We start from the raw sequence: 19,855 nt of genomic DNA, 5'->3' as shown, positions 1-19,855 counted from the left end.
AAAGAAAAAATAGACAAATGAGATGATATCAAACTAAAAAGCTTCAGCACAGCAAAGAAAACAAGAAACAGAGAGACAATCTTCAGAATGGGAAAAAATATTTGCAAACTACACCTCCAACAATGGACTAATAACCAGAATATATAAGGAACACAAACCACTCAGTAGCAGTAGCATAAAAGCAAGTAAGTCCATTGAAAATAGGCAAGTGATTGAAAAAAAAAAATTGCTAGAGGGTGCATGCACTCCCCAGAGAGAGAGAGGTACAGAGAGAGAGAAAGAAGAAGTGATACGGCATCTCCCATGGGGTATGGACACACCACAATCACTTCTCTTCCATCTCCTTTCAGAAGTCTGGGCACACACATACATGTGCCTTGCATATTTTTCAATCTGTCAGGTCCAGGACTCAGCCAAATGATTTTAATGAACAGTTCTGAAAACCATACATGCAAATAAGCAACAGGTATATAAAAATGCTCAACATCACTAATCATTAGGGAAATGTAAATCAAAACCACAAGGTATCATCTTACCCTAGCTAGAATAGCTATTGTCAAAAAGATTTTAAAAATTCCAAATGTTGGCAATTTGTGGAATGTAATTGTGCTCTTGGGAATGTAAATTAGTACAGCCATAATGGAAAACAGTATGGAGGTTCCTTAAAAAATTAAAAATAGAACTGCCATATTAAACCAGTAACCTCACTACTAGGACTATATCCAGATGAAAGAAAAATCAGTATGTCGTAAAGCTATCTGCATCTCATCACTGATAGCAGCACTATTCACAGTAGCCAAGCTATGGTATAAAACTAGTGTCCATCAACAGAAAAATGTATTAAAAAATAACACACACACACACATGTACATACAATAGAATACTATTCAGCCATTTTAAAAATGAAGTATTGTCATTTTAGATAACATGGAGGATCCTGGAGGACATTATACTGAAATAAACCAGGAACAGAAAGAATAATACCACGTGTTTTCACTCCTATGTGGCAATTGAAAAGGATGATTTTGTGGAAGTAGAGTTGAAGAATGACCCCTTAAGGCTGGGAAGGGTAGAGGGAAAGGAGACAGAGTGATGTTGATGAACAGAAACAGGATTATAGATAAATAGTGTTATAAAACACAGTAGAGTGGATATAATTAAGAATTTACTGTATACCATAGAACAACTAAGAATGAGGATCTTGAATATTGCCCATACAAAATAATGACAAATGGCAGAGATGATGGATAGACTAATTACACTGATGTAATCAGTGTACACTGTATTCTTGTACTGAAAAAATCATATTGTACCTTACGAATATGTACAATTATTATATGTCAATAAAAAAGTAATTAAAAAAGAAACTGTCTAAAGATAGAGAGTATATGAAAAATGGAACAAATTAAATGATTATTTCCTTTTGAAACTCTATGGTTGGCATAATCACATATGTGAGAGAAAAATATCTTTTGAACAAAGTTAAAAATCAACTATGTATGTAAGGTCCTGATTTATGCCTACAGAAATACACGTATATACTTAACTTACATTTTTGTCTTACAAATAAGAATTTATCATACACAAAATTAGACAAGTATGCCTCACTATGGTCAAACGAACAACTATGACTTAGCTGATATCACTTTTTAAATTTAATTTTAAAACTAAACCATTCGTTTCAGTTTTACTCTTAGTAAATAAATTATATGCAAATGGGACTATTTGCCTCCCTTGGCAAAGGCCTGTTCCATCTGTGGAATGTATCTCCTACTCAGCTTATCTCTTTGTCCTTGAATTCTTTGCTGCGATGGGGAAACGGGGACTTCAAATTTCTCAACCTAACATATTTGGTGCTATGACTTTGATTGCACAAGGTAAGCTCTACTATTTTTCTTTTACTAACTGTCCTTTTTTTTCCCCCCCACCTACTTTGACTCCTTTCCATCCCATCACAAGGAAAAAAATATATATGCAAATGGTTACTTGTAAGTAGATGTGAAACACTGACCTATTAAGTAGGTTAACCTCTCTTAATAATGTCACTTAAACTATTATTCTAATTAATAAAGTCGTTTTTATAAAAACATAAAAGCAAATCAATATGATAATAAATCAAGTACAAAAGTAGCAAACATACATAGCATTAATTTGGATGTGAACAAGGTAACATAGTTTACTGGAGTATTAACATATCTTCTATACATTAGTAATTTGAAGGTTAATGTGAATTAGTACTAAGAAAAGTCTCTGACTTAAGCTTGATAGGCTAAAAGTGTACAAATAAATAAAAATCTTTCAGAGGTAATTCACAGTGTCTTTTTCTCAAATAAGAAGTAGAATCTTGACTTCACTGAATTTTACTAAGTAAATTTTGACAAAATTCATGTCAAAAACATATTCATGTTATTTCAGAAGTATACGAATTGTTTCATCATAGTCAGATTAAAACTCTATCACGAACCTAATATAAACATTTCAGGCTGAAACAATTATGAGTTGTAGATTTCCTTTATGCAAGCATTATCCAGTACTGTAGTTCAGGATGTTAGTGCATAATGCTTTATTTATCTGTTATGTTGACATATTTTTAGCCTCCATATAGTAATATAGATTATGATATAGATGTGAGCCATCATTAATGATATTTCTTGGAAACTCATTAATTTCCAAGAGCTTGGATATTAATGATAAAATAATTAGTTTTGTCTGCTCTCCAACTATATGATTAGAGTCTATCCAAATTTTCAAAACTATTAATGTGATTTAGTGTATATTAACCTGACTATGATTCATTAAGTTCTTATCCATCATGGGGGCTAGTTAATTAGCCTAGAGGAGGAATTTCCTTTTCTGAGAAATCTTAGAGCCCTGAGAACATGTTTTTTCCATCTCTTAGAGGCACAGGAAAGAACTGGCTGAGGATATTGGGGGGCAGGGATGAGGGATCGTAAAGAACAGCTGCTAATGTTCATTGGGTGGAATTAAAAAAGTCATGTAAGATCCTTTCCACAGAAGGTTCTGATCCTCAGTTATAAAAGTCATGTAAGATCCTTTCCACAGAAGGTTATCTGATGCTCAGTTATCCTCGAAGTTCTTCTGAGGCTTTCAAACAGCAGATGATTCTCAGTGTGAGTGAGTATCCCTGGAAGAACTCAGAAAATTTTGACTTCATCCAAAGTATTAAAGTTAGATTTCTCTTTGGGTCATTATTTGTGCAAGAGAAAGTTCTAGCTCTTCAAGAAAGTGTAGGATAATAAGCAGAAAAACAGCATTGCTGAGCTTCAGAAACCTAGGTGTAGGCCAGCCTTTATCCGGATCAGGCAACTCACTCCTGCAGATACTCACCACATGCAGGGCTTCTGTGCCAAGCAGAGAATTAGAAGAGGTAGTACTGCTAAAACTACAACTTTCCATCTCTGCTATCAATGATCAGTGTTAGAAAACTAGGAAACGGGGCAAGTATATTGGGCTGCCTTTCAAGTAGATCCTGGAAAGAGGTTTTGATCCAAGAAGACAGAAGGGCCAAATTCAGAGACCCTTTTAGGTTGGTAAATAGTGACTGTATCTAGCACTCTTCAAATAGAAGAGGGATAAGAGGGGAAAATACACAGGCCATAGAAGAAATATAGACACACATGTTAAAGACTTGGGTGAATGCAGTCATCTGAAAGTTGTTCTCCGTAGGAACCTAAAGAAAATTTAAGTATGAAAATTTAAGTGTTAGAAAACTACTTGCGAGCTTCAATCAGCTCTTGAAAACATAGATCCTGTAAACAATGAAAGACCACAAGGATCAAAGAAGGTAAAATTAGAAGACCAGATACCTGTCGGAACAATAATGTTGGAGATTGTAGATAAAAAGAGTAAACTAAGATAACAATAGAAGAATTGAATTTCTATTTCAGGCAATAATTGGCTCTTCACATTTGAATTAGTGATGAAGGTCATACTTTAAAATAAAGAAAAGATGTCAACAAAGCACATCCTTTTTCTCTCCTACCCCCAAACACACAAAATCAAAGATACTTATTTTCTAACACTAATTGGTAGACGTTCACAACCTAATATCTACAGTAAAGAGAAAAATATTGGAAATACAGTATTTCATACACACTACAGCTGTCATTTACATAAGAAAGCAACAGAAAAGCATTTTAGGTATTGCAATAAAAGGTATTAGATTCAGCAGCAACTGACAGAAGCCCAAATAAGAAAAGAAAAATTTACACAAAAGGGCAAGGTTAATGTGATACTCTACAGTGTAAGATCCCAAGGATTCATCAACACTATTACTCTACCTTTTGCAGTCTACACAATTCAAGGATTACATTATGATAGAAGATGTCAACCGATCTCTAACTATCAAATTTCCCATTTTAGACACCCAGGAAGGGGAAATGAGCAGGACACTTGCCTTTAAATATACTATCAGGAGGCTGTCCACCATGAGGTTCTCGAGTTCCTGTAGGTCTTGGTGAATGTTCCCAAAGCATAAAGTCTTCATCATTCTTTTACCCAACGCACTACTCAGAATTCTCTATGCAGCTGAGAATCTTAAAGTCAAGTCACATCTTCCCAATACATATCTCTTATTCCTAAGATGAACCTGGTCTCTCTGTAGGCAGAGAACTTCTTACTGCTTCCTACAAGAGTGGTAGATTCTCTACATTTGGGGTTGTTTTCTATGATACATGTGCATTCACAGGCTACTGTGTTGGCTTTAAGACCCAGGGAACTGGCACCATTATGCTAAAATTCACTGTTTTGGTTATGAAGAATAAAGTCTCTGATCTAGGTGGCTTCTGTCTTCTACCAATTTCTATGGAAGTATGTCAGACCAAAACATTAGCTTGTATAGTTCTTGCGGTGACTGGTCTGCTTTCAGCTCTCCTCTACACCATCAGACTTACTAACATAGGGGGGAATCCTGATAAGCACTTCCCAGAAGGTGAAGCCACATTTTGCTTATATTCCATTTTCTAGCACTTAGTCACAGGGCTATGCCTAGCTTTAAAATGTATAAATCAGATTATATTGGTATGGAATAGGGACAGCAAACTGTAACCATAGGCCTAAGCCAGCCCACTGAGTAACTTGTAAATAAAATTTCGTTAGAACACAGTTCCACTCACTTATTTATGTGTTGTCTATGGCGGTTTTTGCACTACAATGGCAGAACAGACTAGCTACGACATAGACCATGTGGCCATGGAAACCTAAAAATACTCACTATCTGGCCCTTTAAGGAAGTGTGCTGATCCCTGGTATGGAAGGGGAAAACTGATGTTAGGGGACAATGAAATCTCTGCCATAGATATTAAGGCCATAGAAAATGTACTGACTATATCCTCCTTTAAATAAAGCTTTGTGAGAAATCTCCGAATGTTACAAAGTTTAATAATAAACTTCTAAGCAAGACAGAAATCAATATAGAAATAAAAAATATAAAAAACCTTGAAATTTATGATGAAGGGCCCAGCCAGTGGTGTGGTGAAGGCACTGGACTCCACATGGCTGACCGTGCTTTGAATTCCTTGCTTTCTTACTTTCCCTCTCTCTCTCTGCTTCTCTCTGGTGAGCACATGTTCCTCATAGCAAATTAAAAAAATAATAATAAATAAACAAATAAAATAAGAATAAATAACTTTTTTTAAGTTTATTTTTTATTTATTTTTTTATTTTTTTGCTATAGGGTGTGTGTCCTCGCCAGAAAGACAGAGACAGAGAAACAGAAAGTGAGAAATCATCCCCCACAGGGGATGGCCACTCTGCAATCCCCTCTTCTCTATTCTCCTCTCGGGATCTATGCCGGCATGAGTTTAAGCCACCGAGTCTGGGACTCGAACTGTGGTCAACTACATGGGAATCCAGTGACATAGCCATTACGCTAACTGCTGGTCCTTAAGAATAAACAACTCTTAAAAAAAGAAATCTATGATGAAAAATTGTGGGATGTCACTAAGTCATATTTTAGAAAAATGGATAGCCTTTTATATATATATTAGAAATAAATCTGAAAATAAATGATCTAAGTATCCATCTTTTTATTTATTTATTTATTTTGAGAGAGATTTTTGCTGTTGGGTGTGTGCACTTGCTAGAGAGACAGAGAGACAGAAAATGAAAAATCACCACCTGGAGAGATGGCTAAACAACAATTTCTTCTCCTCCATTCTCCTCTCAAGATCTTGAACATGCACATATGTGCACCCGGCGTGAGTTTTAAGCTGCCAGGTCCAGGACTTGTACTGTGGTTGACTACGAGGGAGTCCAGAGATGTAACAATTATGCCATCTGCTGGTCCTGGTATGCGTCTTTTTAAAAAAGGTTTTTAAAAAAGGTAGTAGCAAATTAAACCTAAAAATGTTGGAGAAAGAAAAAAATAAAGACAAGATTACTGAAATAGAAAAGAATTCATTAAAAAACGTCAGTAAGCGCTAGCCAGCGGTGCAGTAGTGATGCCACGCTCTACTGTGTGGACACCAGAGCTCAGCTTACAAGACCTCTTTGTATGCTCTCGATACGTGAATTCATGCCTGTGATCTGGACTGGCTGAGCCTGGGGGTGGAATGTGTTGTCAATATCCCACTAGGGGTGTTCCCCTTCCCCATCTCTATCTCACGGACATGATAAATAGATAGGCCTACAAAAATCAACAAAGCCAAAAATTAGTTTTATAAAGGATTGAAGAAACTGAAAATCCTTAGCAAGTCTGATAAGAAAATATTTATCAATATTCATGAATGCAAAAGATGATGTCACTTCATATGGTATTGACATTAACTACACAAGAAAAGGACATCACAGATAATATTTTGCCATTACATTTGAAAATTTAGATGAAAAGGTCAAACTCTGAAGAATACAACCTAACACAACAGGTACAATAAGAATAAGAATCTGAATTATCTTACAAGTGTTGAAAGAATTGGGTCATAAAACAAAATCCTACCCACAAAGAATATCCCAGAACCTGGTGGACTCATTACTGAATACTTAAGGCATATACTTGAGGGAAAAAAAAAAAATAGCTTTATAGAAACTCTTTTAAAAATTCAAAAGAGAAAATGCCACTCTAATTGTTTTATGAAGGAGCATAACATTGATCCTAAAACCTGCCAAGGATACTGGCAAAAAGGAAAACTAGAGACAAATTTATCTCACAAGCATGTATGCAAAAATGACCAAGTATAAGCAAATTGAATGCGGAGGTACATAAAGTGATTAACATCTCATAATCAAGTAGAGTCATTCTATGAATATAAAGTTGGATAATTTTTAAAAAGTAAAACAACAATTCACTATAACAAAATAAGATCACATGATCATCATGCGCATGCAGAAGTATTTGACAAAGTTTAATACCTAATTATGAGTTGCAAATATAATAATCTCCTCTCAAAATAGAAACAAAATATCTTAATATGAGAAAGTATGCTAAAACATTGTACTTAAAAGAAAAACAGTAAAAGTATTTCATTTGAATCAGAAATGATTGGAAAGGAAAAAATAATAATGTATCATTTACAGAAAATGTGCTTTTGCATGCATAAAAAATCTAGAAAAATACTAGCAAATTTAGCAAAATCATTTACTATGAAGACAAAATTGTGAAAAAAGAAGTTGCAAAGGAATATACAAAATACGATGTTTTATGTATTTTAAGCTATAAATTACATATATATACACATGCACATATGTATACACACACATATATACATACCATATGCTCACTACCTAGCTATTTTTCTGTACTTTTCCACATATGAATTTCTTTTATTTTAAGATAAGTTCTTACTGTTATTCTCTGTTTTTCTCTCATGAGTGTATGCACCCTATGGCAAAAGCTTTTACAAAATAGTTTTAATTTTCTCTAAAAAAGGAACTTTGTCATTTCATAGGCATGACTGCAATTTCTATATAATTAACTCTCACTTTTAATCTTACTAAGAGTTAGTCAATAGCAGCTATTGAGTGGTCTCTCCCATGTGCAGAGTGCTGTCTCTAACTGGCAAGGCAGTTGGATAAAATGGAGGCATTGAATCCTACTTGTATAGCTAAGTCCTTTAAAGTGATAAGAAAAAGAATTTTAGATATTTTGTTACTGCCATTTCTTTTGGAATTAGACAGCATGAGCTGCAAATTTTCTATACTTTCAGGTCTTTCTTTTCACTGATAACTTCTCTCAGATTAAAACTGTTCTCAGGAAAGTAACATGTATTTACAAAGAGTTTTAGATGGGTTATCACTCCTCAGAACTAACCTAGGATGCTGATACTGTCATTTTCTCTTATTTCGTAGATTTGAAATTAAATAAAGCTAATCACTGACAGTCTAGCCAATTAACCATTATACTCTACTATCTCAACTAGTTTGGGTTTTTTTTTTTGTTTTTTTTTGAGAGAGAGAGAGAGATTTTTTTCTATAGGGCGTGTGCGCTCGGCAGAGAGACATATTTATGGAGAGCTATCACCTCTTAAAAACAAGCTAACATTTGGAGCCAGCAGATGGCATGGTGGTTAAGGCACTAGACTCCCATATGGTCAACAACAGTTCAAGTGCCAGACCTGGAGGCTTGCTTTCTCACTTTCTGTCTCCCTCTGGTGAATGCACATGCCTTCTAGCAAAATTAAAAAAATAATAATAATAGTAATAAATAAAATTGAATAAATAATTTGAAAAAGAAAAAAAAGCTAACATCTATACGTTAACTGAAACTGTTCGTGAAATTGTCACTTAATCATGAACTATGAGTCTCCTATGCTGTATTATGTGGACATTTGAAAAAAAAAAACTTATACTTGAATATGCTTTATTGCCACCTTTAGTGGAAATGGAACAGTATATCAAATTTTATTTTGGTGGTCCTTTTATTAGCTTTCTACTACTTGATCAGCTGATATCACTAATAATAATTTTTTTTTCTTTTATAAACTATAGAGTTTGCAAGTCCTGTCCTGAGACTGTAATATTTCAAAAAACAGTCTAAGCTTTAGGGAAAAAACCAATTACAGAAACAGCATTAAAAATGCCAAGCACCGGGCAGAAGCAATTCTGGATCAGTTTAAAAAAGTGATTGATGAAACTCTAATCCAAGCTGAAGGAACAGTTTCACGACAAGCTGTGACCATTCCACACACTTCATTAGCTGCCATAATTAGCCTGGTGTTTCAATTTGTTAGAACTGGTGGGGACAATTTTCCTCAGAATGCAAACATCAAAAAACAGGGTCCCTCAGACTTCAGAAGAGGCTGATGAGAGGCTTTTCTAGTCTCTGTTAACTAAAAGATTAATTATTGCTGATGGGAGGCTGTGCTGTGATTGTCACTCTGTCTATGTGCATTACTTTTAGCATTAGAAGAAAGATATGGTTGACACTGCACTACTCAATCAAGCGGCTTCACATTAGAGCACAGGTCGGTTTTAATATCCAGGGTATTTTTGATTGATTTTTCTTCTTCTTTTCTGGGTCCAAAAGTCACACCTATTTACTTATATTAGAATTTTCAAACAACCTCTAAATATTGAGCGATTTGGTTAACATATTTTGTCTCAAATCAAAGTACATTCCTTCTTATTATTGATAAGCAAAACAGCAACTTCACATATTTCTATGACTGTGTAGAGGCATCTTTCAAATGTTTATAAAACTTCTAAGACTAGGTTGGCTTACACCAACCTGGAAAGCTACATTAATTTTACCATCTTTAGACATATAGCACTATGGAGTTATCCCTGGATTAAGGGCATGCACTCTGGTTTTTCCCAATCTAACTTCATGAAATCTAATTAAATGGGATGGTAGGAAGGGACTCCTATGCAATTTCCTTAGAACAAAAAATACTTTCTTTGCATTCTTGGGTCACAGGCTACTATTCAAAATTGATAGTACATACCTAGAGACAACATCATTAAAAATTTTGCCAAAGACTTATTGTTGAATCCCCTTGGATTTATTTTTATTTAATTATTTTCATTAAGATACTTTTAAAAGGGACCTGCCCTGCAGCCTATTGGTTAAGGGAGCTAGAACCCATATGGTCAACTGCGCAGCTCAAATCTCAGCCAGGGAAGCTTGAAAAACACATCAGACTTGTGGGTATGCATGCCCTGAGCCCGGACAGGATGGAGAAATAGAACAGGAATTGCAGTGAAACAACACACCCCTGGGGGATACATTTTCCCTCTCTCTGGTGAGTGAATGGGCACAAGACCTTTTAGCAATTAAGAAAAAAAATTGCCACATTCTATATCTTTTTAAATAATTCATTTCTTTAACTGATCCTTCTTTTTGAAAACTGACCTATTAACGAGTGAACTAGAGGGAGTCATTTAGTGAGATGTGAAAGAAGCCGCCACAGCAGAAGAAACTGGTGTTGTTTTCAGATTCACTTCAACATTGCAGTGGGAAAATTTGAAAGTGAAAAAATATAACAATATTGGTGTTGTTTTCAGATTCACTTCAACATTGTATTAGGAAAATTTGAAAGTGAAAAAATATAACAATGTCGGACAAAAGTAGTTGTCTGAGTTTCCCTAAGGAAATACCCAAAGATTCTGCTAAAACGGAGCCCATCTATGCCAAACAATGGGACAAATGCATCACGGAGAGCAGCACTGGACAATGCTCCAAAAACACGGACCACAAATGTGATTTTGCATTAAGAGTCAGGAGTCCAAGCTATGTCACTGAAGCAGATTTCAAACTCATGGTGCTTCTGCTTCGGCCTCCCGAGTAGCTGGGATTACAGGTACGCACCACTGTACCCAGCACCACAACGTAATTGTATTTTTCTAGGGGTCACATTAAAAAAACTAACAGGAAAAAGGTGACATTATATGTAAATAAAATATTTTAACCTGAGACATCTGAAATATCAGTGTTACATGTCATTAATATAAAAAGATTAGGACTCCCGAACTATTCAGACAAGAAGCCATTTTAAAGCTCAGGTGTGTCCTGGCCTGTTCAGGGAAGCTATGCTCTAAACTCCATCTTCTAGACTCCCGAACTATTCAGATAAGAAGCCATTTTAAAGCTGAGATGTGTCCTGGCCTGTTCAGGGAAGCTATGCTCTAAACTATCTTCTAGACTCCGGAAATATTCAGACGAGGAAGGGTGACCTCTGTCCTCTCACTGTCTCTGGCCATCTGTCTGTCAATCTCGCGCTCTCTATCTCTCTCTCTCTCTTTAAATTTTTAATTTTTTAAAAAAACTTTCAACCATTTTTCCTCACCTTGGGTCTTTTCTTTTCACTTGTTAATTTCAGAAGCCATTTTAAAGCTGAGGCATGTCTTGGCCTGTTAGTGCGCTGTTAGTGTGTGGTTTTCATTTTTTTATGTGTAAAAAAAAAGTTTTTCCTCTTTGGTAGTATTTTTCTAGTTTTCTTTTTCCTTTTTGCTTTTGTTTCTTTTTTTTTTAACTTTACTTTCCCACTCTAAGCTTCACTTTCCATACACTAAATGTCTAGATAGGCCTTTGTGCACAATATTCAAGCATCTCAATACTTTTAGAGTCATTGAAATCCATAATGTATATTGAACCTCCTGCTTTAAGAAAGAAATTTCATTTTATAAATATGAACTAGTAATCTCTTTCTGTGGATAGCACATTGCGAAGCACAGTGGAGGAGGGATTTTTGTCACAGAATGACCAGAAACCACTGCACAGGCATAAGAAACCAAGAAAATCTCTCTCCCCTAAGGAAAAAGAACAATCCCTCATCATCCACAGACAGTACAGTAGAACTCTTGGAAATCTCTGATAGAGAATTCAGAATATTCATAGTGACAAAACTAAATGAGATGCAAGAGTTGAGAGATAATGAACTCCAGAAGATGCAGGGGAAAAGAGACAATGAGATGTTGAAGTTCTTCCATGACCTGGAAAAGAAAATACACACCATAAAAAAGAATCAAATGGAACTATTAGAGATGAAGGTTGACATTCAGGAAATCAAAACCTCCCTCAAAAGTATTAAAAGCAGATTAGTTCATGCAGAAAATCGAATGTTGGATGTTGAAGGCAAAACCTCTAATTTAGAAAAAACAATAAAAAAAAAAACCCTGAGACAATAACCCCCCAAAAATGAGACTACTATAAGAGAAATACTAGGCAGCATTAAGCACTCAAACACCCAGATAATTGGTATCCCAAAAAGTAAAGAAACTAATAAGGGCACTGATAATCTATTCCATGAAATCTTGGAAGAAAAGTTTCCAAATCTAGAGAGGCATTCAAATATCCAGACTCAAAAAATACAAAGGCCCCCTAATAGAATCAACCCAAAAAGATCTTCTCCAAGGCACATCATAGCCAGACTGGCCAAATCTACAAAGACAAGATACTAAAACTGGCAAGAGAGAAATGTCAGGTTACTTATAAAGGTTATCCAATCAGGCTAATCTCAGACCTCTCATTAGAAACAATACGAGCAAGGAAAGAATGGGAAAATATATTCAAAGTGTTAAGTGAAAAACAGTTTCAACCAAGAATACTATGCCTGGCATGATTATCTTTCATATGGAAAGAAAGGATAAAAACATTCTCAGATAAACAAGACCTGAAAGAATTTGCCAATAACAGACTTACTCTTCAAGAAGTTCTGAAAGGAATGCTCTACAGGGAAAACTAAAGACACATACACAAATAAGAGAACAAAAGGCAACCATGAAAATGACCAATTTAATGCTATGGACAAGAAATATCAATAACAACATTGAATGTTAACTTCCAGAATTTAAATGAAAATATTGGAACACAGTAACACTGCATATTGAATGGAAGAGTCAACATAAGACTGAACTGGCAAAATAGAATTTTATGACTTTTTGAGTGAATAATTACTGATTTTTTTCAAAACTATGCTTTGTTTTCCCAATTTAAGCATTTTACTTTCTTTTGAGTTATTGCTAGGTTCAGCAATATGTTAAAATATTTTTATTTGTTTCTTTAAATTAAAACATAAACTTTTCTTCTTTTCTGACCCTCTGAAATTGGAAAATACCTGCGAGTATTCATATTTTGTGGCAGAAGGATTATTTGCATAAGTTCAATAATGCTTGTTGCATTGAATCAGAAATTGGAAATACTCATTATTGGACAGGGCTTTGACTAGGATGTCATATCTGAAGATTAATCAGAAAACTATGGAATTAAGGTGGATCTCAAGTAAGTCAACAGAAGCTCTTAGAAAGATGGCCTGGCACCATAAATAGTTTTGCCTGGCAGAGAGGATTAGTGAAGATATATGAAAGATTTTATAACATAAAATAACCTGGACTTTTCCAGCCCAGCATTGTAAACAGTAGAGATTGCAAAAGAGAAACCACATCAGAGGATTATTTTGAGAAAGACTTTGAAGGAAGAAAAAGAGACTGATCTTTGGTAGCAGATGGTATATCACAGAATACTAGGTAGGTAGGGCTGAATTGAATAGGTTTATGTGTGACTAGTGTGCTGGGCATTTGCTTTTCAACAATTTGAGTAGTTGACATGTAAATATTTTCTCAAAAATATTTAAAACCATGCTGTCTCTGTTGTTACAGTCACAAACAAAATTATACAAAATTATAAGAAATATTTTGAACATTATCTTTAAAATTCAATTTTTCGAAATTTTGAAAGTTGTTTATAAACTGTCAAGAACTATGGTGTATGAGCTCAAATTTTTTGATATGTAAAGTATATGTTTGTGGAAAAATGTAAAAATAAATAAATTAATAAAATAGTAATAGAAAAAATATAAAAAGATTAATATGTCACTTTGTTTAACTAAGACTTTGAAATCCAATATATATTTTATACTTACAGCACATCTCAATTTGGAGAAGTCACATTTAAGTGACTTAGAAAATGTAGAGCTGTCTTTCTCGGGGAGCAGCCACAAGCTATTTAAGCAAGTATGGGGTTACATACTCAACGAATGAGACAATAAAGGGCAAAGTGCCCCTATATTAATGTACAATGAATAAATGCACATAGATTATAAACATCCCAAAAGTCAGTGAGGGTAATATGAGAATTAAGAGATCAGGCCAAAGGAAGAAAATACAAATGGTGAAAGACTATGCACTCCATTGAGACTGAGTCTAGCCACACATATAGAGTGCCGATTCCTAGGGCAGGGATGGTTAAAATATAACATCCTCTTCAGGTATGATCAGAGATGACAGTTAGCCAGCAGGCACCGGTAGGGCTGTATGGTTATTAACACATGAGAATGCTTGCATTATTTTCACACATGTTAGTAAATAGCTGCTCAACAAAGCACCACTCCCAAGACCCTCCACTTTCTAGCAATTGAATAGCTATTTTCTACCCCAGCAGGGAGTCCCAGGATTATTGTCCATTCTGATGGCTTGAAAATAAATGTCAAAATGTATTTGTGTCTTAGAAGAATAGAAGCAATACTTCATTCTCTTCCAGTTGTTATTTCATAGCATATCACAGAGGAAATAATTTCCTTCGGCATACTCCAGAACGTATCTGAGAGGAACCAGCTCATAGGTTTGGCCTGTTCTGATCAACATCATGATAGAAAAATTCCTTTCTTGTAATCCCCTTTTGGAAATAATATAGACTGGGTTCTTATCGTTGGAATCACTAAAAGTTCTTTTGACGAGCATAAATTCAGTAGGAAAGAAAAGTTTGAAACTTCACACCCAAATAGAATATCTGCAATCTTTGGTAACATAACTCCCTTTTCTGTTCAGTGAAAAAAAAAAAAAAAAATTCGCATGCTGTCTTGAGACTTTCTACATTAGCACAAATTACTACCCAAAAATTCTGAGGGGAGGCTTGCATACTCCTTTAAGGTACTGAAATTCAGAGCCACAGTTTTTTGTTTGTTTGTTTTTGTTTTCATTTATTGTTTGTTTTATTTGCCAGAGGGTACATGCACTCACTGGGGGGAGAGAGAGAGAATAAGACAGAGAGAAAAAAAAAACACACTCTCCACCCCAAATAGGAGATGATCATGTTGCAATCCCATCTCTTTAATTTCTCCCTCCTCTCAGGATTTTGGGTACATGTGCCAAGTGTTTTTCTTAAGCCACCATGTCTGGGACTTGAACCAAACCACATGGTCAGCCATGTGGGATCCAGTCACTCTAACCACCATGCCATTGTGGCCCTAAAGCTAAGTTTTTTCAAAGAATTTTTGTAAGAAAATATGAGCAGAATATGAAACGAACAGCCTTGAAGATAAAAATTCAACTTTAAGGAGAAGTTTCAAAATAAGTTGAGAGATCTAGGAAGCCATGGTTAGAACAATGTGGTAAGAAAGAGCTTATTCATGAATTGCACCACTGAGGTAATATTATTATTATTATTTAATACACCAGAGTAACATTATACATGGTGCTACCAAGTCAGGAATCCTTTTAACAGATTCTTACTCTGGTAAATAAGATTAGATGAAGATAATTATACCAACTCTCTAATCTGGAGGAAGTGCTTTAGCAGGCTGAAGTGGAAAAATGACAATCTGTTGTTGATGTCTGCAAAGGCAGAAATCTCCGAATACCTTGTTGAAATGAATTTCTCCTCCAGTGTCTCCAAAAATGATTCATGACTTTCAGTCATCTCAGACTATATCACCAATGCAGACTTAAAACACAATCATGGCAACGACTTACGGACAAAGCAAATTAAATTTTATGAATGTAATCTATAGATTTCTTGGAAAACTCTTATATTTCTTTGCTCCAGTTTCTGCTCTCTGATGAAGCAAGGTATTAAGAGTTGATTCCATTTGACACTACAAAGCTAAGTGAATTATTAGTTTTAGCGCTTGTTGTCATTAGAGCAAAACAATTTAAATCAAACTAATGTCAAAGGCAAGTACCTTGCCATGTTAAGAGACTACCCCAACATTTCAACTTTTTGTTTAAGTGAAACAGCGGCAGTGTTCTCATGGAAACTTACTTTTATATATCTTCATTTATTTACTTGCAAAATTTAAAGTTACTTCCACATTTTTATGAAACAAACACTTGAGAGTCATAATTGTAAAAATAATTTTATATAATCTGTGAAGGTAATTAGTTTTTAAGAAAATAAAATAGATTATATGCAAATTTATATGCATTTGTGTATTGTTACTTTTTTACTGGAAAGAGAGTCCCCTAAGTTCAGTCAGATTCTCTGAAAGATCAGATGTTGAAAAAGTCTTACTAAAATCAGATGTTAAAAAATTAATTTGACATTTTAATATTATTTCTGAAGAAACCAATAGTCTCCTGACGTCCTGACTGGAAACCCACTTTTCCACATTTTAAACCAAGCTTCTACATAAAATTAGTACCAGAAATGAGGTAGGCAAAATGATTCCCAAGAAATGGAAGTATAATCAGATGGTAAAGTGGAAGAAAGCTAGTGGCTTGATTTATAGTAGTGGCCTGCTGAATCTAGATAGTGGATAGTTCAATTCTCGTACACAGAAGCCCAAGCCCACAGCAGGTAACATGTACTTGTTTTGTTTCTTGCATCACTCTTTATAACTGTACCTCGATATAACTGCAGCATTGAACATCACTTTTACACATTAAGTTTTGCTACAAGGGAGATGGTTCTCCTATTACTTCTGCTTTCCTCCCCACCTTAGGGAATCTTTTCCTGTCTGTGGGTGTGTGTTCATAATTGCACAGGAAGGGACTAAGGAACTTAGCAAGGCAAAGGTGGACAAACCTTGAATATATGTAGCAGACATGCTTCAGTTACTATGTTCTGAATTATAGTAGTGTCCTGCTTAATCTAGATAGTGGATAGTTCAATTCTCGTACACAGAAGCCCAAGCCCACAGCAGGTAACATGTACTTGTTTTGTTTCTTGCATCACTCTTTATAACTGTACCTCGATATAACTGCAGCATTGAACATCACTTTTACACATTAAGTTTTGCTACAAGGGAGATGGTTCTCCTATTACTTCTGCTTTCCTCCCCACCTTAGGGAATCTTTTCCTGTCTGTGGGTGTGTGTTCATAATTGCACAGGAAGGGACTAAGGAACTTAGCAAGGCAAAGGTGGACAAACCTTGAATATATGTAGCAGACATGCTTCAGTTACTATGTTCTGAAAGTAACTTTATTAATAAGTACATTATCATCTCCTATGAGGTCATGATATATAATAATGATGAGAATAACTATTTACAAATAATTTAAAATATGTATTAGAAAGACAGTTAATATTTGAAAGTGTCTTTCATTGCAAGAATAAATTTTGCTAAGACAATGTTATAAATACTCTAACAGCAGAAAGAAGTTTTTATTTTTACTATTTATTATTTTTTGGAGAGTTTTTTTTTGCTATAGGGTGCATGTGCTTGCCAGAAAGACTGAGAGAGACAGAGAGACAGAAAGTGAGGAATCACACACCCCCACCCCCACCCCCAGAGGGAATGGCCACACCGCAATCCCTTCTCCTCTCAGGATCTTGGGTATGCACGCACACATGGCCAGCGTGAGTTTAAGCCACTGGGTCCCGGACTCAAACCATGGTTGACTAAATGGGAGTCCAACGGCATAGCCATTATACTAACTGCTGGTCTAACGAAGCTTTTATTTTTAAAGGTTTTTGCCATAGGGCACGGGAGCTCGCTGGAAAGAGACAGTGAGAAGGAAAATGAGAAATCACCCCCCAACTCCATGCAGGTGGGATGGCCACAGCACAATCCCTTCTCCGTTCTTCTCCTGGGACTTTGGGCACACACATACACGTGTAGTGATTTTCAAGACACCAGGTCTGGAACTCAAACTGCGGTCAGCCATGTGAGAGAGTCCAGCATCTTAACCACTACATCACCTGCTGACCCCAACAGAAATGAGCTTATTGAAAGTAAACTTTATTTTTATGTCAGAATGTTATAAGAATTAAAACCTAAAAGGTATCATTGATTACTTTAATGGTAAGTCATACCTTTGTATTAATATAGTAGCAATATTCTGTGATGATTTTAATCAAAGAACACAAAATATTTAACATTTATTTTAGCATTAATTGGGAGATTTAAAATGCAACTTCAGATTTATTTTTATTATTAGCATTTATGTCTGTTACAGAGTAAGAAGAGAGACAGAAGATGGGAAATTTTATCCATAGTATTTTGGGATAAAAATAAAAAGTACATATGTAAGTATGAATATATCTAAAACATTCTGGTATAATTTTAGAATTTTTACTGTATTTTGAATTTTAGGAACCCTAGTCACAAACATGAAAACTTATTTATAAACTAAGTTATACATTTTGCATGCATTATTTTATAGTTTATAAATTATGGTACTAAAACTAGAAGATATATTAGTACATGCAGATTAGATTGCTTCTTACTCTTTGGATATTATTTATGTATACTAGATGTCAAAACCAAAATGACAGACGGTTTCTGAATTCAATTAGTAAAACAATATGTGGTGTCTAAAAAATCACAGAGATAAACAAAAGTTGAGACACACAGGTATAGTTTCAAATCTGATTTGTTTTTAAAAAATACTCTTTTGAAGAAAATATCAGCTTTTATAAATCATTTATAAACTTTAGTAATATGAATGAGTTTCTGTTAAATAAGTTAACAAATAAAATGGAAACAATTTTCTTTCTTTTTAATAATTATTTAATTTTATTTATTTATTTATTTTAATTTGATCACAGAGAGACACACAGAGAGTGAGAGAGTTCTGGGACTCTAACTGTGGTCGTCCATGTGGGAGTGTCCAGCTGTTCAATCACCACTCCACCTGCTGTTCCCAAGAAACAATTTTATTAAGATAGGACACACGTGACATAAAAGTGAAAGAAAGAAGTATACGGCAAATGATAATTGTTCTTTTTCTTTTCTTTTTGGGAGAGGTTTTTGGTATAAGGCGCATGTGTTCGCCAAAAAGAGAGAGAGATAGAAAGCGAGAAATCACCCGCCGGAGGATGGCCACACCGCAATCCACTATCCTCCATTCTCTTCTCAGGATCCTGGGAATGCACACACACATGCCTGGCGTGAGTTCAAGCCACCAGGTCTGGGACTCGAACCGCGGTTGGCTACATGGGAGTCCAGCAATATAGCCATTATGCCAACTGCTAGTCCTAAAATTTGATTTTAAAAATACTAATTAAACTTGCTAATCATGCACGAGTTGGCAGAACAGAGGGATGTGTTTAGGAGAAGCTATTCTAACAGAATAGAGGGAAAGAACTAGTATGCCTCCTACGTATTTGGCAGCAATGGTTGACTGTAGAGAGAAGAGATGCAGAAGAGAACAGGTGTCAGGGAGACGATGGGAAGTTCCGTATTGGGCACACAAGAGTGATGCTGTGTGAGATAACTAAAGATAATGGTGGAGAGAGTAATACAGCAACATTTTTTCTCTAATGCTGCTCACAGGCAAGTTACATGATTAAATGAAGAGGGTATTTTTTTTTAATGAAGAGGGGAGGGAAAGAAAGACATTTATAATACAACAGACAAATGACAACGTGCTGCTAGTTAGGCAGCATAACAAGTTCCATCTAATTTTCTCTTTAGAAGCCATTTATTCTTCAAAGCTCTAGATCATCATCAAGGGACCACATTCTTCAACTGGGGAATTACAGAAAAGGAAAATTAGATTTTTATTAAATATTCTAATTGTTGTGAGCCAACCCTTTGCAAACAGCTCTTGGAATACATTTCATTAGAAAGTAAGGTCAATGTTTGTTTCCTTACAACCAACAGTGTGAAATATTTTTTCTACGTTGTATGTTGAGAATATTTAATCTAGGTCCTTAAAGACAGTTACTGCCTGGACTATCAAATTACCACTGTCTAGTCATCTGATAATCACGTTTGTTAAACTTTTAGCATGTAAGCAGAT

General features: G+C 35.1%; 1 protein-coding gene across 3 annotated transcripts in view; it reads right to left on the bottom strand.

Moving 5' to 3' along the window:
- Positions 1-19,855, bottom strand: part of SPATA17 (spermatogenesis associated 17) — a 263,127-nt gene that overhangs the window by 65,251 nt on the left and 178,021 nt on the right. The gene's annotated exons all lie outside the window — the stretch shown is intronic.

The sequence above is a fragment of the Tupaia chinensis genome, unplaced genomic scaffold (genome assembly GCF_000334495.1).
Source record: "Tupaia chinensis unplaced genomic scaffold, TupChi_1.0 Scaffold000473_1, whole genome shotgun sequence".
Classification (NCBI taxonomy): domain Eukaryota; kingdom Metazoa; phylum Chordata; class Mammalia; order Scandentia; family Tupaiidae; genus Tupaia; species Tupaia belangeri.
Note: the sequence above shows the minus strand (reverse complement) of the source record. Positions and strands in the feature narration are given on the sequence as shown.